Raw genomic sequence first — 21,687 nt, forward strand, 5'->3', positions numbered from 1 at the left:
TTTTGAAAACTACAAGTCTCACGCCTTTTTGTGGTGAAAAAATAATATAAAAAATTGTTCGGGAAATGAGTTTACTCCCTGGGTACTTTCTTTGTATACTTTTGACTATACGGGCCAAGCCCGGGATTTACGGGAAATGGCGGGTTTTCGTTTGCTGGCGATTAAACTTCTTTTATTCAGCGTCCCATCAAAAATGAAAACATTTTTAAAAACTACAAGTTTCATGAGTTTTAGTGGTGAAAAAATAATATAAAAAATCGTTTGGGAAATGAGTTTACTCCCTGGGTACTTTCTTTGTATACTTTTGACTATACGGGCCAAGCCCCGGATTTACGGGAAATGGCGGGTTTTTGTTTGCTGGCGATTAAACTTCTTCTAATCAGCGTCTCATCAAAAATGAAAACATTTTTGAAAACTACAAGTCTCATGGGCTTTAGTGGTAAAATAATAATTTAAAAAATCGTTCGGGAAATGAGTTTACTCCCTGGGTACTATTTTTGCATACTTTTGACTTTACAGGCCGAGTCCGGGATTTACGGAAAATCGCAGGTTTTCGTTTGCCGGCGATTAAATTTCTTTTATTCAGCGTCTCATCAAAAATGAAAACATTTTTAAGAACTACAAGTCTCATGCGTTTTAGTGGTTAAATAATAATTTAAAAAATCGTTCGGGAAATGAGTTTACTCCCTGGGTACTTTTTTTGTATACTTTTGACTTTACAGGCCGAGTCCGGGATTTACGGGAAATCGCAGGTTTTCGTTTGCCGGCGATTAAACCTCTTTCATTAAGCGTCTCATTAAAAATGAAAACATTTTTGGAAAGTACAAGTCTCATTCGTTCTATTGGTGCGGAAATAATTTGAAAAATCGTTCGGGAAGTCAGTTTACTCCCTGGGTACTTTCTTTATATACATTCAACTATATGTGCCAAGCCCGGGATTTATGGGAAATCGAGGGTTTTCGTTTGCCGGCGATTAAACTTCTTTTATTCAGCGTCTCATCAAAAATGAAAACATTTTTGAAAACTACAAGTCTCACGCCTTTTTGTGGTGAAAAAATAATTTAAAAAATCGTTCTGGAAATGAGTTTACTCACAGGGTACTTTCTTTGTATACATTCGACTATACATGCCAAGACCGGGATTTACGGGAAATCGAGGGTTTTCGTTTGCCGGCGATAAAACCTCTTTCATTAAGCGTCTCATCAAAAATGAAAACATTTTTGAAAACTACAAGTCTCATGCTTTTTAGTGGTGAAAAGATAATTTAAAAAATCGTTCTGGAAATGAGTTTACTCACAGGGTACTTTCTTTGTAAGCATTCGACTATACGGGACAAGCCCGGGATTTAGGGAAATCGTGGTATTTCGTTTGCCGGAGATTAAACCTCTTTCATTAAGCGTCTCATTAAAAATGAAAACATTTTTGGAAACTACAAGTATCATTCGTTCTATTGGTGCAGAAATAATTTGAAAAATCGTTCGGGAAATCAGTTTACTCCCTGGGTACTTTCTTTATATACATTCAACTATACGGGCCAAGCCCGGGATTTATGGGAAATCGAGGGTTTTCGTTTGCCGGCGATTAAACTTCTTTTATTCAGCGTCTCATCAAAAATGAAAACATTTTTGAAAACTGCAAGTCTCATGCGTTTTAGTGGCGAAAAAAATATTTAAAAAATCGTTCGGGAAATGAGTTTACTCCCTGGGTACTTTCTTTATATACATTCAACTATACGGGCCAAGCCCGGGATTTATGGGAAATCGAGGGTTTTCGTTTGCCGGCGATTAAACTTCTTTTATTCAGCGTCTCATCAAAAATGAAAACATTTTTGAAAACTACAAGTCTCACGCCTTTTTGTGGTGAAAAAATAATTTAAAAAATCGTTCTGGAAATGAGTTTACTCACAGGGTACTTTCTTTGTATACATTCGACTATACATGCCAAGCCCGGGATTTACGGGAAATCGAGGGTTTTCGTTTGCCGGCGATTAAACCTCTTTCATTTAGCGTCTCATCAAAAATGAAAACATTTTTGAAAACTACAAGTGTCATGCGTTTTAATTGTGAAAAAAAAATTTAAAATTCGCTCGGGAAATGAGTTTACACCCTGGGTACTTTCTTTATATACATTCGACTATACGGGCCGAGTCCGGGATTTACGTGCAATCGCGGGTTTTCGTTTGCCGGCGATTAAACTCCTTTATTCAGCGTCTCATCAAAAATGAAAACATTTTTGAGAACTACAAGTCTCATGCTTTTTAGTGGTGAAAAGATAATTTAAAAAATCGTTCTGGAAATGAGTTTACTCACAGGGTACTTTCTTTGTAAGCATTCGACTATACGGGACAAGCCCGGGATTTAGGGAAATCGTGGTATTTCGTTTGCCGGAAATTAAACCACTTTCACTAAGCGTCTCATCAAAAATGAAAACATTTCTGAAAACTACAAGTCTCATGCGTTTTAGTGGTGAAAAAATAATTTAAAAAATCGTTCGGGAAATGAGTTTACTCTTTGGTACTTTCTTTGTATACTTTTGACTATACGGCCGAGTCGGGGATTTACGGGAAGTCGCGGGTTTTCGTTTGCCGGCGATTAAACTTCTTTTATTCAGCGTCTCATCAAAAATGAAAACATTTTTGAAAACTGCAAGTCTCATGCGTTTTAGTGGCGAAAAAAATATTTAAAAAATCGTTCGGGAAATGAGTTTACTCCCTGGGTACTTTCTTTGTATACATTCGACTACACGGGCCAAGCCCGGGACTTAGGGGAAATCGCTGGTTTTCTTTTGCCGGCGATTATACCTCTTTCATTAAGCGTCTCATCAAAAATGAAAACATTTTTAAAAACTACAAGTCTCATGCGTTTTAGATGTGAAAAAATAATTTAAAAAATCGTTCGGGAAATAAGTGTACTCCCTGGGTACTTTCTTTGTATACTTTTGACTTTACGGGCCGAATCCGGGATATACGGTAAATCGCGGTTTTTCGTTTGCTGGCGATTAAACTTCTTTTATTCAGCGTCCCATCAAAAATGAAATAATTTTTGAAAACTACAAGTCTCATGCGTTTTAGTGGTGAAAAAATAATATAAAAAATCGTTCGGGAAATGAGTTTACTCCCTGGGTACTTTCTTTGTATACTTTTGACTATACGGGCCAAGCCCGGGATTTACGGGAAATGGCGCGTTTTCGTTTGCTGGCGATTAAACTTCTTTTAATCAGCGTCTCATCAAAAATGAAAACATTTTTGAAAACTACAAGTCTCATGGGCTTTAGTGGTAAAATAATAATTTAAAAAATCGTTCGGGAAATGAGTTTACTTCCTGGGTACTTTTTTTGCATACTTTTGACTTTACAGGCCGAGTCCGGGATTTACGGGAAATCGCAAGTTTTCGTTTGCCGGCGATTAAATCTCTTTTATTCAGCGTCTCATCAAAAATGAAAACATTTTTAAGAACTACAAGTCTCATGCGTTTTAGTGGTTAAATAATAATTTAAAAAATCATTCGGGAAATGAGTTTACTCCCTGGGTACTTTTTTTGTATACTTTTGACTTTTCAGGCCAAGTCCGGGATTTACGGGAAATCGCAGGTTTTCATTTGCCGGCGATTAAATTTCTTTTTTTCAGCGTCTCATTAAAAATAAAAACATTTTTAAGAACTACAAGTCTCATGCGTTTTAGTGGTGAAAAAATAATTTAAAAAATCGTTCGGGAAATGAGTATACTCCCTGGGTACTTTCTTTGTATACTTTTGACTATACGGGCCGAGTCCGGGGTTTACGGGAAATAGCGGGTTTTCGTTTGCCGGCGATTAAACTCCTTTTATTCAGCGTCTCATCTAAAATGAAAACATATTTAAAAACTACAAGTCTCATGCGTTTTACTGGTGAAAAAATAATATAAAAAATTGTTCGGGAAATGAGTTTACTCCCTGGGTACTTTCTTTGTATACTTTTGACTATACGGGCCAAGCCCGGGATTTACGGGAAATGGCGGTTTTTCGTTTGCTGGCGATTAAACTTCTTTTATTCAGCGTCCCATCAAAAATGAAAACATTTTTAAAAACTACAAGTTTCATGAGTTTTAGTGGTGAAAAAATAATATAAAAAATCGTTCGGGAAATGAGTTTACTCCCTGGGTACTTTCTTTGTATACTTTTGACTATACGGGCCAAGCCCGGGATTTACGGGAGATGGCGGGTTTTTGTTTGCTGGCGATTAAACTTCTTCTAATCAGCGTCTCATCAAAAATGAAAACATTTTTGAAAACTACAAGTCTCATGGGCTTTAGTGGTAAAATAATAATTTAAAAAATCGTTCGGGAAATGAGTTTACTCCCTGGGTACTATTTTTGCATACTTTTGACTTTACAGGCCGAGTCCGGGATTTACGGAAAATCGCAGGTTTTCGTTTGCCGGCGATTAAATTTCTTTTATTCAGCGTCTCATCAAAAATGAAAACATTTTTAAGAACTACAAGTCTCATGCGTTTTAGTGGTTAAATAATAATTTAAAAAATCGTTCGGGAAATGAGTTTACTCCCTGGGTACTTTTTTTGTATACTTTTGACTTTACAGGCCGAGTCCGGGATTTACGGGAAATCGCAGGTTTTCGTTTGCCGGCGATTAAACCTCTTTCATTAAGCGTCTCATTAAAAATGAAAACATTTTTGGAAAGTACAAGTCTCATTCGTTCTATTGGTGCGGAAATAATTTGAAAAATCGTTCGGGAAGTCAGTTTACTCCCTGGGTACTTTCTTTATATACATTCAACTATATGTGCCAAGCCCGGGATTTATGGGAAATCGAGGGTTTTCGTTTGCCGGCGATTAAACTTCTTTTATTCAGCGTCTCATCAAAAATGAAAACATTTTTGAAAACTACAAGTCTCACGCCTTTTTGTGGTGAAAAAATAATTTAAAAAATCGTTCTGGAAATGAGTTTACTCACAGGGTACTTTCTTTGTATACATTCGACTATACATGCCAAGCCCGGGATTTACGGGAAATCGAGGGTTTTCGTTTGCCGGCGATAAAACCTCTTTCATTAAGCGTCTCATCAAAAATGAAAACATTTTTGAAAACTACAAGTCTCATGCTTTTTAGTGGTGAAAAGATAATTTAAAAAATCGTTCTGGAAATGAGTTTACTCACAGGGTACTTTCTTTGTAAGCATTCGACTATACGGGACAAGCCCGGGATTTAGGGAAATCGTGGTATTTCGTTTGCCGGAGATTAAACCTCTTTCATTAAGCGTCTCATTAAAAATGAAAACATTTTTGGAAACTACAAGTATCATTCGTTCTATTGGTGCAGAAATAATTTGAAAAATCGTTCGGGAAATCAGTTTACTCCCTGGGTACTTTCTTTATATACATTCAACTATACGGGCCAAGCCCGGGATTTATGGGAAATCGAGGGTTTTCGTTTGCCGGCGATTAAACTTCTTTTATTCAGCGTCTCATCAAAAATGAAAGCATTTTTGAAAACTACAAGTCTCACGCCTTTTTGTGGTGAAAAAATAATTTAAAAAATCGTTCTGGAAATCAGTTTACTCCCTGGGTACTTTCTTTATATACATTCAACTATACGGGCCAAGCCCGGGATTTATGGGAAATCGAGGGTTTTCGTTTGCCGGCGATTAAACTTCTTTTATTCAGCGTCTCATCAAAAATGAAAACATTTTTGAAAACTACAAGTCTCACGCCTTTTTGTGGTGAAAAAATAATTTAAAAAATCGTTCTGGAAATGAGTTTACTCACAGGGTACTTTCTTTGTATACATTCGACTATACATCCCAAGCCCGGGATTTACGGGAAATCGAGGGTTTTCGTTTGCCGGCGATTAAACCTCTTTCATTAAGCGTCTCATCAAAAATGAAAACATTTTTGAAAACTACAAGTGTCATGCGTTTTAGTGGTGAAAAAAAAAATTAAAAATTCGCTCGGGAAATGAGTTTACACCCTGGGTACTTTCTTTATATACATTCGACTATACGGGCCGAGTCCGGGATTTACGTGCAATCGCGGGTTTTCGTTTGCCGGCGATTAAACTCCTTTATTCAGCGTCTCATCAAAAATGAAAACATTTTTGAGAACTACAAGTCTCATGCTTTTTAGTGGTGAAAAGATAATTTAAAAAATCGTTCTGAAAATGAGTTTACTCACAGGGTACTTTCTTTGTAAGCATTCGACTATACGGGACAAGCCCGGGATTTAGGGAAATCGTGGTATTTCGTTTGCCGGAGATTAAACCTCTTTCATTAAGCGTCTCATTAAAAATGAAAACATTTTTGGAAACTACAAGTATCATTCGTTCTATTGGTGCAGAAATAATTTGAAAAATCGTTCGGGAAATCAGTTTACTCCCTGGGTACTTTCTTTATATACATTCAACTATACGGGCCAAGCCCGGGATTTACGGGAAATCGCGGATTTTCGTTTGCCGGAAAATACCACGAGACTTGTAGTTTTCAAAAATGTTTTCATTTTTGATGAGACGCTTAATGGTTGTTGGAAGGAAATTTTTTCTGGTATACCACAGGGGTCAATTTTGGGGCCGTTACTGTTTAACATATTTTTAAATGATTTGCTTTTTCAATATGACGTGAATATGCCGCCCTGCTCTGATATTCTAGTGTGAAACTATGCTGACGATAATACGTTTTGTGCATCAGCTGAAACCTTTCACGAAGTAAAATATATGTTAGAACAACTTTATAGGTCAGCAGCTTTATGGTTTTCCGATAATGGCTTGCAATTAAACGCAAGCAAATGCGATTTTATAATATTCGGAAAGCCAGAAAGTCCACAAATCCGGCATTTAAATTTAAATGGAGCAATTTTATCTGCATCCAAATGTGTAAAGCTTCTTGGTATTAAATTTGACAGTCAACTTACTTTTGCAGATCATATAAACACACTTTGCAAAAGAGCTAGCTGTAAATCTAATGCCCTGAAGAGAATTTCCTGGATTGTTGATAATAAACAGAAAAGTTTATTATATGCAACATTCATAGCATCTGAGTTCAATTATTGTCCTTTAGTCTGGGGATTTAATAGCAGGAAATCTATTTCAAAGGTGGATAGAGTTTTAAAAAGGGCAAGGTCTCAGTCTAAAGTGGAATCCATTTCTTCTACGAAAAGAATTCATATGCAACATTGTAGACAATTACTAAAAGAGGTCTACAAGACGAAATGGAAATTGAATCCTTCCTACATGGAAGGTGTGTTTCAGTTTAGAAATGATACTGGATATAATTTAAGGTCATCAAGTGCTTTAGTTAGACCTAGAATAAAATCTTCAAAATATGGGCTGCAAACATTTGGATATATAGCCTCCCAATTATGGAATTCTCTTCCTGATGAAATCAAATCTGCAGAGTCTTTGGTCAAATTCTGTAGAACTATGGGCGAATTTTCTTCTTTCCAATGCAAATGTCGGATCTGTGCAGAATACATAATTAATTTAGGGATTATTTATTTTTCGTTTAAACAGTCGATTTTAATTAGTCTTAATAGACTAACCATCTTCTCCAGCAGAGTCTTTCATGTTTTTCAGCCAAAAGCTTCCGGATTGATTCTACTAGAGAAATGGTATTTTATTATTATATATTATTAGTTTTTTTATTAGTATATTTTATTAGTATATTTTAAATCTTTTGTACATTATCGACTATAAATAAAGCAATCTATCTATCTATCTATCTATGCGTTTTAGTGGTGAAAAAAAAATTTAAAAATTCGCTCGGGAAATGAGTTTACACCCTGGGTACTTTCTTTATATACATTCGACTATACGGGCCGAGTCCGGGATTTACGTACAATCGCGGGTTTTCGTTTGCCGGCGATTAAACCTCTTTCATTAAGCGTCTCATCAAAAATGAAAACATTTTTTAAAACTACAAGTCTCATGCGTTTTAGTGGTGAAAAAATAGTTTAAAAAATCGTTCGGGAAATGAGTTTACTCCCTGGGTACTTTCTTTGTATACTTTTGACTATACGGCCCGCGTCGGGGATTTACGGGAAGTCGCGGGTTTTGTTTGCCGGCGATTAAACTTCTTTTATTCAGCGTCTCATCAGAAATGAAAACATTTTTGAAAACTACAAGTCTCACGCCTTTTAGTGGTGAAAAAATAATTTAAAAAATCGTTCTGGAAATGAGTTTACTCACAGGGTACTTTCTTTGTATACATTTGACTATACATGCCAAGCCCGGGATTTACGGGAAATCGAGGGTTTTCGTTTGCCGGCGATTAAACATCTTTCATTAAGCGTCCCATCAAAAATGAAAACATTTTTGAAAACTACAAGTCTCATTCGTTTTTGTGGTGAAAACAAAATTTAAAAATTCGCTCGGGAAATGAGTTTACACCCTGGGTACTTTCTTTGTAAGCATTCGACTATACGGGACAAGCCCGGGATTTAGGGAAATCGTGGTATTTCGTTTGCCGGCGATTAAACCTCTTTCATTAAGCGTCTCATTAAAAATGAAAACATTTTTGGAAACTACAAGTCTCATGCGTTTTAGTGGTGAAAAAAAAATTTAAAAATTCGCTCGGGAAATGAGTTTACACCCTGGGTACTTTCTTTATATACATTCGACTATACGGGCCGAGTCCGGGATTTACGTCCAATCGCGGGTTTTCGTTTGCCGGCGATTAAACATCTTTCATTAAGCGTCTCATCAAAAATGAAAACATTTTTAAAAACTACAAGTCTCATGCGTTTTAGTGGTGAAAAAATAATTTAAAAAATCGTTCGGGAAATGAGTTTACTCCCTGGGTACTTTCTTTTTATACTTTTGACTATACGGCCCGAGTCGGGGATTTACGGGAAGTCGCGGGTTTTCGTTTGCCGGCGATTAAACTTCTTTTATTCAGCGTCTCATCAAAAATGAAAACATTTTTGAAAACTACAAGTCTCACGCCTTTTAGTGGTGAAAAAATAATTTAAAAAATCGTTCTGGAAATGAGTTTACTCACAGGGTACTTTCTTTGTATACATTTGACTATACATGCCAAGCCCGGGATTTACGGGAAATCGAGGGTTATCGTTTGCCGGCGATTAAACCTCTTTCATAAAGCGTCTCATCAAAAATGAAAACATTTTTGAAAACTACAAGTCTCATGCGTTTTTGTGGTGAAAACAAAATTTAAAAATTCGCTCGGGAAATGAGTTTACACCCTGGGTACTTTCTTTATATACATTCGACTATACGGGCCGAGTCCGGGATTTACGTGCAATCGCGGGTTTTCGTTTGCCGGCGATAAAGCTCCTATATTCAGCGTCTCATCAAAAATGAAAACGTTTCTGAAAACTACAAGTCTCATGCGTTTTAGTGGTGAAAAGATAATTTAAAAAATCGTTCTGGAAATGAGTTTACTCACAGGGTACTTTCTTTGTAAGCATTCGACTATACGGGACAAGCCCGGGATTTACGGGAAATCGCGGATTTTCGTTTGCCGGCGATTAAACTTCTTTTATTCAGCGTCTCATCAAAAATGAAAACATTTTTGAAAACTACAAGTCTCACGCGCTTTAGTGGTGAAAAAATAATTTAAAAAAATCGTTCTGGAAATGAGTTTACTCACAGGGTACTTTCTTTGTATACATTCGACTATACGGGCCAAGCCCAGGATTTTGCGGAAAATCGCGGGTTTTCGTTTGCCGGCGATTAAACCTCTTTCATTAAGCGTCTCATCAAAAATGAAAACATTTTTAAAAACTACAAGTCTCATGCGTTTTAGTGGTGAAAAAAATTTTTAAAAAATCTTTGGGAAATGAGTTTACTCCCTGGGTACTTTCTTTGTATACATTCGACTACACGGGCCAAGCCCGGGATTTAGGGGAAATCGCTGGTTTTCGTTTGCCGGCGATTAAACCTCAGAGATAGGAAAAGGCCGATGTTAGGACAGCGATTAATATGTTGTGCCATTCCACGTCAAATTATAGACCATCCACGTCAAATCAACGATAGAGGAGTCAATAAATCCATGGGCACTTTACCACTTTACGTTAAATAAGCGGGCATGCTCTATAATATCTGTCCAAAACCCCTACCTCCGCCGTGTCCCCCCGTCCCATGGGTCCCTCCCCACCCTCATCTGTCGTGCCCTATAAATTATAGTGATATGTGTGTCTATAATGTCCTCTCGCTACTGTGGTAATACCATCTTCCAAAATTATGCGTTTATCATCATCGGCATTGAGCGCCAGTTTATTTGTTTTTATGGTGTGAACATCATGCTTAATCGATCGAAAGGTCATTTGGGTTCTGTAAATGTTCTCACGCTCAAACAGGCATCTCTTATAATCATTGAAACCTATGGTCTCCCTCACCACACATTTCTTCACCCCCTTACACCTCTTATCCTCCTTACCACATAGTTGTTTGTATGCATAGGTCTTAGCTCTTAGGGCTACAAACTCAGCCATCACCTTACCACCTAACTCGTCCTTCATCAGCCCAATGATCTTTTTATTCAAACCTAATGGTAGAGGTCTACCATCTTCCTTATCATACCCCGATGTGTCAAATTTTTCAGACACATCATCGGCGATATCTCTGTAAAAGTCGTTGGTTTTGATGTGGTATACGAATGAATCAGTATCCATGTAACACAGTTTCACGTCATTACCATATTTCGGTTTCATGTAATCATAGTGAAACTCGTACATAATCATCTTGGACATGTCGAGAATTGCCAGTCCCAGGTATATCGGCTTATTCATTTTGATCTTGATCTTGGACATCTCTATACCCATCAGTGTTTCCGAGAACCATGTGCTACCCTTGAAGTTTGGCTTCATCACCAGCTTCTCATACTGATCCTTCTTCGTAGCCAAGCGTATATCCTTGTGTGTACGTCGATTCTCCATTGTCTTACCAAAGAACGAATTGTTCATAAGCTTGAAAAAGTCCTTCTCAAAGTCATTAGTTGATTTAGTACGCAAATCAGTGTTAAAATCTATGTACGACTTCAACCATGCACTCTGATTAAATCTCAAGACTCTATGAACCTTATCAAGAACAAGACCATGCTTCAACGCCTGATCAAGCGCACGGATATGGATGATGTAGTTTGTCTTGTCCGAAAGACATGGTGTCAGTTTCTCAACACCATTAATCTTTTTCCTCTCGGGCATGAAAGGAAGGTCGTTATGAGAATCATGAAGTTTCCGTGGATAGCTAACATCAACCTCAAGGATGTACCCCTTTTCACCGTTTTCCACAGCTAATTTTGAAATAAGTTCGGGTGTAAAATCAGAAACCATTATCTTTCCCGTCCTAGGAGAGTTTACCACACGATTGAAAGTGTTGGTTACGGGATCGTGAACAACTTTTCCACTATTAATAAGACCTTGGAGAAGTGCGTTTCTAAGAGTTGGTGTATATGGATTTTCCTCTTCCTCATCTTCCTCTCCACTGCCCTTTTTATACAAAGCCATGATCCTATCCTTCATGGCTTTGAAAGCTTTGCTCGCTTTCTCCTTAATGGCCTTAGGTACATGATTTATTAACCAGTCTCTCCATTCAATCAACTTGCTTTTTACAATAGGTCTGGTTTTACTCATTTCTTCCTGCTCAAACAAATCCATGTCCGTACCAGATCTCGAGGGTGCCGTTACGGGTACTGGTAATTTACTAACGTCATCAACCCACTCAAACCCTCCGGTGGGCATCTTCTGTATCATGGCCCATCCATACAGATTGTTAACATCAAGATACTGCAGATAGGTTGTATCTTCTGAAGTATTATACATATCGCCCATATATGGATTGTTGGCCTTGGCGTAGCGGTGGACAGCCTGACACAATCCGCCCCTAATACCGCTTTCAATGAACGTGACCATAAATCTAAACGAATCTATGAATCTTAGCTTTATCTTTTTGTCCTTAGTCTCACCATTTTTGTCGGTGTATTCACCAACCTTAACATCGGTCGAGAAAGAGATATATTTCTCCTTATTCTCTGCAATTACACCCATACCATCCTCTCCGTACTTCCTTGCGAGCTCCTTAATGAATAAATGCGCATCATATCCGCTCAGATTGTGGAAGACAACCGGGATATATTTAGGTACCTTATACCGCAGATTACACCCCTGATGAGCGGCTCCTCGAAACTTACCAGTGAAATGACAGTGATCCCTAACCTTGATGTCATCCTTGTCATCAAATTCCTTCATACAAATGTGGCACACCCCGGCTCTCTTGAAACCGTCACGCTCCTCATCCGTCAGTGGATCCATTTCTTTCTGAGGTAACATGTTATATAACCTTTCAGCCTCGGAAACCACATGATCTACAAAGCGCGGAACACAGTCCTCACCACGGTAAAGATTAAGAGGGTTGGGAACTTCACCATGAGCATATTTACTATAACAACAGAATCCGGTTGGGACATGTTTACCAACTTTCTCGGTTGATGATCCGCCTTTTCTCTCATCCTCGACCAGCGATATAATGTCTCTTATCCTCATCACACAGTAAAAACAAAACAACCGTCTTCCTACGATCCAGATGCTTCGACGTTCGACACATATAGACACCCTCTATGTCATCTTTTGTCAAAACATGCACAGCGATATCAGGGTTCCTTCTCTCAAACAAATCTATTTTATTTAGCGCCATTGGGAAAGTTAGACCATCCCAATTATACTTATCATGCTTCTTAAGAATTGAGATACGCTCAGGATGATTATCTATCTTATCATGATTGAGAGCAGCGATAACGGCCCATTTGAAGCATTCTTCATCCTCGTTGTGGGTTAATCACAGATCGCTTTCCACTGAAATTCTTGGGTAGCGGCAAGTAAGAACTACCTCTCGTTAATTTTAGCTTATGAAAGTCCACATGCATATGCAAGATTTTATCGATTGTGAACCCACTGGCGGGTAGAGCAGGGTTTTCAATCTGCTCGATTATCTTATTACACATCCAATCGAAAACATCAGAAATGTCATCGTGGGCGTGCAGTATCTCCATATAGCTATTGAAAGCATTATCGACATGTACATATGGGGCATCAGCCGAGCCGGTGTCCTCCCTTACCCACTTCACCCACAAGGTTGCCTGAGTCTTCAGCGACTTCTTCTGCCCGAGCACGTCACTCATCAACCTCTTAACGACGTGCTCGACCTTTTTTAGAAAAAACTTGACATTCTTCCCACCATCCCAGTTTATCTTGAAACGTTTGTATGAACGGTCAAACGCTTCCTCAATAGGGGCATAGGGGTTTTCCTCTTCCTTCACCTCTTCCTCCTCTTTCACCTCTTCCTCTCCACTGCTCTTTTTATACAAAGCCATGATCTTATCCTTCATGGCTTTGAAAGCTTTGCTCGCTTTCTCCTTAATGGCCTTAGGTACATGATTTATTAACCAGTCCCTCCATTCATTCAATTTACTTTTTATCTGGAGTCTAGTTTTAGACATTTCTTCCTGCTCAAACAAATCCATGTCCGTACCGGATCTCGAGGGTCTCGGTGCCGGTCTCGGTGCTGGTACAAGTATAGATCCACCGGATCCTAGAAACGCCTCTAGAGATTTGTATCTCGGCGCTGGTACGGGTCTAGGCGCTGGTACCGGTCTAGCGGGTCTCGGCATGGGTACCGGTCTAACCGGTGCTGAAACGGTAGTTGGTCTCAATAATTCGATAATCTCGGCCTTTCTGAGCTTTGCGTAGCCATGTAGGCCGCGTTCCTTAGCGAGTTTTCTTAATTCAGCAAAGGTATTTCTCGAAGTCATGCTTGTGTATGATATACGAATACAGAATCTTTAACCCTTTTTTATAAAAAATCGTAAACCGTGTTGGAGGGTCATGAGTGTCCTAGTTTGTGGTTGCCACACCGTGCTAAAATTGTAGTAAAACACGCTAAAACACACAGAGCATCGATAGACCGTGGGTACCTACCCACCAGCACCTCGAGGGTCGTGAATCAAATTTGTTACCCGCTCGAGTAACAAAAAAATACCCAATCACTTGGATCTCTTGTCGTTATAACGTTTTTGAGCTTTTAGATATGCCTCCCTGTTTTTCGTCCTCCACCTTGAATAGTATCCGTAACGGGCCTTCTTGGTATCCTGATCGATGGTGTAGGATGGGTCGAGATCATTCTTCTCAATCACCTCAACCAGTTTAGCCTTTCTCATACCCACGATATACTTAATTCCGCGGGATTTGGCAACCTCTCGCAACTCTCTCAGTTTCATCAATTTATAATCCGGTGTGGTATCCATGTCTGACATATTAATATAATATATAAAAAACTTTAAGCACTTTTATCGTACCACATCATAACAAAAAAGGGGATAAATAAAGGTGTGCATAAATAAAACATGTCAAACTCTAAACTTCAAGAGACTTACTATCAACCTCAAAATTTATGGAAAGGACAAAAGGCTGTTCAGAATTTAAGAGGATTGGGTCTCAAACCAAAGGAGATTAAGAAGTGGCTATCAAAACAAGCATTTTGGCAAGTACATTTACCCGCTCCAAAACATGATGAAAGACCACATTATGAAGTTACCACCCCTAATGATTTACATCAATTTGATTTATTGTACATGCCCGGTGACATACTGTATGGTAATAAATACAAGTACATTTTGTCGGGAATCGATGCTGCTTCCAGATACAAAGTAGCCCGACCTTTGAGGACTAAGAAAGCCAAAGAGGTTGCCGCTATGATTGAAGATATCTACAAGGCCGGACCATTAACTTATCCGAAAACTTTCCAATGTGATAACGGTTCAGAATTCAAAGCAGATGTGACAAAGCTGTTGGAGAAGCATAAGGTTGAAATTAAAAGGGCGACTACAAAATATAAGCATACGCACACAGCTTTTGTTGAGGCGTTGAACAAGATACTTGCGGAAAATTTATTCAAAATACAAGATGCTCAAGAACTGAATGATTCGGAAAAGGTATCATCTACATGGGTTAAGCATCTGTATAAACTGATTGATAGGCTAAACGATACAAAGACGCAGATGATTGGTATGAAACCAAAAGATGCTATTATAATGAAAGAGGTGCCTCTTGCTAAACGAGAGAATTATCCACCTGAAGTAGAATTACCTAAAGATGGCCTGTATAGATATCTACTACAACCTGGTGAAGAGCATGATGATGGGCGGAGACGGGCAACCGATAGAATATGGTCAAAAAAGACATATAGATTGCGTGAGGTAATAGTGCAACCTGGTAAGCGTGTAATGTACTATGTTCAAGACGGACCTGGACGGGCTTTTGTAAAAGAGGAATTGATGTTAATACCTGAAGATACAGAATTACCTCCTGATTATGTGCAAGGTTGGTGAAAAAGGGGGACGATACATAAAAAATATCTTTACCTGTATCTGGTAAAGATGATGCCGGGGATCACACAGGGTGGTCGGCACATAGGGCCGCTATGGCTTGGGACGATCGCGCCACATAATGTCACAAACCGCCTTACTTTCAAATATTAATTTTTCAAATAGCACACGAAATATGCGAGCGGCGTACATGCACACATCACTAACCTTGTTCCTGATTTACCGTCTTTCTGAGGCTTTGAACCTCGGCCATTAGACTTTTTTCAAACTGGTTGCGCGTTTCGCTCTCCATCTTTCTGTCGGTTTTCGTAATTTTGTCCAGAGCTTCATAGTATATACCACACAGGGTTTGAAATTCAATGTGACTAATGTCATCATTATTCAGGGCCCGTGAGAAGGAGTTTTCAAACACGGCGATGGCAGACGTCGCAACATCATATAATTTCATGACTTTGTCCAGTTTGCTCTGATATCTTTTAATCAAGGCCGTGATAGAACCTGTGAAAATGGATCCCGACAGTGCTACGGCACCCAATCCGACAGAAACGGGTATCCCAATGAGTGTAGCACCTGTTACCACCGAACCTATGCCGGAAGTGATGGTTAGGGCCGTGGCGCCGGCATTTATAATCACAAGTCTGTGTAATTTCTTGTTGTATTTCTCATACTTTGTGTTGAATTTACCTTTTAATTTTATAAGCTCCTCAAGTTGAGAGTTCACGGTATTAGTATTAAACTTGTCCCGCTCGCTCGAATACTCAGGAGCCGTGGGTAGCTTTGGATAAATCTCTGCCATTAGTTATTACAAAGAAAAACTTTCCTCTAAATAACCTATGGTTTATCTAGTTTATCCAGATCCTTGAGAGTTCTGTGATATGTATCACACAAACTTTCAAAATCGGCTCTACTGATGTATGATGAAAAGTTTGGTAGCGTTTTATCGAACACATCGATGGCATTTTGTACAACGCGATATGAGGCTATGACTTTGTTAAGTTTCTCCCGATATATCTTAACATATTCGGCGGTAACCGCACATGAAGCAGAGCTTAATAGACACATACCTGGACCCCAAACCGCGCGGCCTTTTCTAATAATGGTCGCTGCGGTCACTATCGAGCTGGTAACGGCCACGATTCCGGATATACCCCCCATAAGCGCCGATATAATCAGAGATCCGCGTATTCGTATGATCGTTTCATAGAACTTATGTCGTAATTTCAGCAGCTCCTCAAGTTGGGAATTGGATATATCTGTTTTAAACATTTCCACAGGACTAGAATGCTCGGCCATTTCTATTATCTTAAGAAAAAACTATCCTCTGAATAAATAAATAAAATAATGGCGGACATTGATATTGATCCGTTTGGTGAACATGGTCAAACCGACGAGGGTGCCGATGAAACCACGCCCCTGGTACCGAAGGAACGCACACGGGTACAGATACACACACCTGATGAAAAGGAGACATCATTCGGCGGATGCTCCTCTCAACGAGCCAGAGTTACTAGTGAACGGGGTAAATCACTCTATGAGGTGCTATTAACTAAATATCCAAACGAGGACCCTAGTGTGATACATACCGATCTGTTTGAGATTCGTGGTGGTGAACTATCTACAAGGGTGATAACAGACGGCTGACACATGGTGGATCTCTAAGGTCTACCGGTACCATTGCGGATCTACTGGGCAAGAAAAGGCTGCGAAGTTTGGGGTTCGATATACCGAAAGGTAGTATAACCCCCCGACAGGCCGCCGGACTAAACAAAATAGAAGAGAGACTACCGTCACCTGATAAAATAGAAACGGCGACCGATATAGAATTAGAAACAATATCTGGAGATGTGGTGAACAGTGTGGAGGACCTGGTATCACTGGTCGATGATGGTACACTGAGAAGTGAATATCCCGCGGGTGATATTCGTGGATTGGATAGTTCCGTACAAAAAATTCGGGGGAGTCTCCAACTCGCGACCGCTAAAAAGGTAGATATCGAACACAACATCAAGAAGGAACAAATGAAGTTGAAGGAGTTGGAAGATCCGTCGTACACGGATGAACAGAGGGAGCAGGTGGCCGAGAGGTTGGAAAAGCTAAACGATGAGTTGGAAGCTAACCAGGATGGTATCAATATCCTCAAGGGTAAACTTAACAGTCAAATAAAAAGCATCAAGGAGACAATCGCCAAGGTACTTAGCAAAGATACAACATTGGGTGAAAAGATACGAACGCTATTCCGTGAGCAGGGTATCACCATCGTCAGTGTACTAACGGCATTTGGTATGGTTATCGGCCTTCTAGTTGAAACTTTGACACCAGGGGGTGGGGGGTCATCCACCGGTAATACAAAAAATCATGAAAAAACCGAAGGTGGTGCGAGGGAATGGATAAAGAACAAGCTGAGCGCACTAGGATCTCTCCTGGGTAGATTAGCCAGTGCCGCAGCCGCATCACTACCTGGTATAATTGGATCCATCGTATCGTGGATCCTCAATAGAGCAAAGGAGGCCGTTGGTTGGTTGAGTCAAAACCTGTGGGCTTTGATAGTTGGAATCGGAGGTCTGATATACACCTACATGGTTACAAAGCGTTAGTGGAATCTGGAATATATGTTACATGTGTCATGTAACATAGTAGTAGTAGTAGTAGTAGTAGTAGTAGTACCACGCGTACTATTTTTCGAAATACCACACGGCGCCCCCGACACCAATCATGCTTAGCGCGATAAATGCCAATTCCCGTTCATGCTGGCCATTGCTGGGTGTATAAAAGTCGCTCAATACAGGTTCGCGCGGCATATCCGTGAGAGTTGACCCTCCAAACACTTTTCTATATTCACGCATCGCATCATCCAGCTCTGTGAATTTCCCCTCAGCCTTCTTCTCAAGTCTGAGCTGCTTATTGATAAAGTCCACCCTCTCTTGTCTTTTACGTTGCCATATAACCTGAGCCTTTTGCAGCTGTTCTACGGCCAGATCATGCCGCTTCCGTTCCTTATCTATCCTGTCCTTGGATAAACTTGAAAAGAGGTAGCTTGATCCGGTGAAAGCCAAAGCGTTCGCGAAGGCACCTCCCAACATCATTGCAATTGAAGCCATGTTTCATATACTTCTACAGTATATTTTAGTGGCGTTATTTTAATACGATAGCTTCGGAGTCTATGACATCCGTATCCACCTCCGTGTATTCCACCTTGGGTAAAATACTCTCAACTTTCTTACGTCGATATAAAACCCAGACCAACCATTCCAGTATTTGCAACATTATATATTTATAGTTTCAGGTATAATTTTTTGCTTAACTAGATATTCTCTTGTCATTTCACTTGCGGCGACTATGGCTACAAGCTTTCCGGTATCTTCCAGGTCAAACTTCTGAATTGAGGGTGGTGTCATTTTTAATACCTTTTTCCCGAGCATTGAATAGCCTACTGCGAAAACGCATACGACCGATGCTTTATAAATATGGTTGACTATACTTTTCTTATCCATGTCTTATATTTACTTCAAGATTATAGTATCGCGATATTATCCCTTTATTCCATTTCAAGCTTACTTATTCTCATAGTTTTTTTATTACCTGAGTTACTTGGTGGGGTACCCTTCACCTTAATATTTTTGTCCTTATTTTTATAAACGAAATAAGCACCAATTAAGACAAGTACTATCACCCCACCACCACCCATTATTGTGTAGTTCACTCCACCGTGTTTAGGGCCATCTGTCACAGAATCCTCAATGACAATATCCTTAGGATCCTCCAACTGTGTCTGAGGTGCTGAGTGTGTCTGAGGCGCCGGCCGGGTTTGTGTCTGAGGTGCCGACTGTACCTCCGTCTGTGCCATGAGCAATCTTTTATATTCTTCCCTAGTTTTACGATTGAATTCAGCCAGCCTCTTACCGGCCTCAACCTTTTTAGGGTCCTTAGTTGTCACCTGAACTGGAGTATCCGACATCTTTAGTATCCGTATCGATATTGTTTAAATTTTTTCCCGCGATATAATGCCTACCTGTTATTAAACCTACACTGATTGGTGATAGTAGTGATCCGAACTTATAATATAGATCACATGTGAACCTTTGGAGTGCCGAGTTTAGGAATGGATCATTCTCCAGGTCATCACTCAGAGCTTTTTGATTTTTTATACCCAGGGCTGTACAGGCGCCCATGGAGTACATGTGTATTATTGACTGTCCCAAAGACTTTACCATTTGACCAGACAGTTTAGCCTCGTATATGGTGAACAGTTTATCCACCTCATCATTCTTGAGCTTCTGGATCTCCACCTCCGTATACATCTTACCAAGATATAACTTGCTATTTCCCGTCAACACGCACTCGAGCAATTTCTGTCTCTTACCATCATCTTGGTCCTCGATAAAAATTAGGTTGTCAATTGTGGTCTCAGCCATTTTCAATAGCGATAGGTATTTTTTAATACAAAAAAGACAGAAACTAACCAATACCAGCAATAGCACTACAGTTATCACCAGTAATATGAAATTTATATATTCTATCATTATAGGATAGTACTGTAGTTTTCCTATAGATTTGTTACAAGGGTCTTGTAACAAAAAAACTTCCAATCTAGCAAATCACGTGGGTTCTTGGATGTTCCATCCTCATGACTAAATGTGTATATTTGCCATCTTTTAGCCTTTCCTTAACCTTCTGTATCTCCGATGATTCAATGACATCATTCTCCTCGTGGATAGTTGCAAGATCATGTCTATCCTTCGGATACCACACATATAACATTTTTGCCTGCCTTCGTAAGTTCTTCGGTATCGCGGTGTATGATTGTGTGAGTAGCCACATGGTGTGGTTTCGATGCCGACCGCTGATGGCCAGCTCCAGCAATGGTTGCCTCTTTTTGTCCAGTTTCTCATCCGCGATGATATCGTCGATCAGGAATAATGTTTTGTATCCTGCGAATAAATCCGTCATCTTTTGGATCCATTCATACAACAAGCCCATGGGCTCGATTAGAATAACATATCTATCCTTCCAGAACCATTTTCGACACATATATGTCTTATTCCATCTTAATGTTGGACATATAATCACAATGAAATCGAAGTGATCAAAGTATTCACTCTCTAGTAGCGTTACTACGCGTTTGGATTTTCCGCAGCCCGTTGGACCGACGAATAGTGCCGTGTGAGGATCTTTCATGTAGTCCATCTTAATATAGTACATCCATAATTTCACCGTTTTGTATATTTAATTGAGCATTCATTATTAGATATATGTAAGCGTTTAAGGATCCAGCTGCCTCGGTCGTCTTTTCAACTTGCAGTGTGATGCCCTCGCTCGCATTTTCAATCCGGCGGCCAGTCCCGTGCAGTGAGTTTTCATCTATGGTTCTGAAATCCAGCCATAGAGCATATTTCGTGGTTAGGTAGTCCGCGACCTTCACATCATGTAGTTGCAGATGTTTTTGTATTTCACCGGCGTTGCCATCCCTTTGCTTGCCCTCCGCAAAATACTTACAAATTTCACCATAATGCTCAAACGGTTGCATCCCCTGAGCGAAAAGTTGGTTAGGCTTACCCTCAACTATAGCGGATACCTTTTTGATCTTAGGATTGTAAAACCTACCTGTATCTCGTTTGTAGGCTTTCTCTTCCTCAAACAGAACCAATATACCCTTCAGGGACTTGCATGGTGTATTGAATGACCAATTCCATGTTGTGTCTGACTTATCCACCCTAATTTGTCTATGTCTCAGAAATCTGTCATAGAGCACGGCCATGTTTTGGTATTCATTTGAGAAGAATCTGGCGAGTGTGGGTTGTGTCACAATCTCATATTCTAGAGATATGTTGGAGATTTTGTATTTAGCATCCAGCGCCGGTGCCGTGGCGGAACCCGAAGGTTTGGTAGGTGTTGATAATACTACCCTGTCATAATTGTTGAATTTTATCTCATAACACACCCTATTACCTAATCCAGCCTGATAATATGGGATCGTGCTATCCAACATTTCAAAATCTAGTGGTATGGTGAACTTGTTTTTGTATGCATCATAAATAGCTTTGTCCGCTACCTCCGATGCGTCTTTATCCGCAGCTCCAACTCTCAGTTTCATACAGTTTTCTGTACACCCTTCATCAAAGATGATACCTTGTCTTATTGCATTTCTTTTTTCAGACTTGGTTAGCCATAAATCTCTGTAGCACCCGAAAAGATCAAAGTCATCAATGCTCAGAATCTCGGTACCCTCGAACTTGATAGCTAGCTTTTTAACAATTGCCCTCCCGATGTTAGAGGCCAATGTTCTCTTCGTGTCAGCTTTTGACTCGAGATCAATGTCGAAACTTATTTTCGAAGTACCCGGAACAATGACATCATCGTTACCTAAATTAGGG

This window comes from Hydractinia symbiolongicarpus, chromosome 6, assembly GCF_029227915.1.
Source record: "Hydractinia symbiolongicarpus strain clone_291-10 chromosome 6, HSymV2.1, whole genome shotgun sequence".
NCBI classification, from domain to species: domain Eukaryota; kingdom Metazoa; phylum Cnidaria; class Hydrozoa; order Anthoathecata; family Hydractiniidae; genus Hydractinia; species Hydractinia symbiolongicarpus.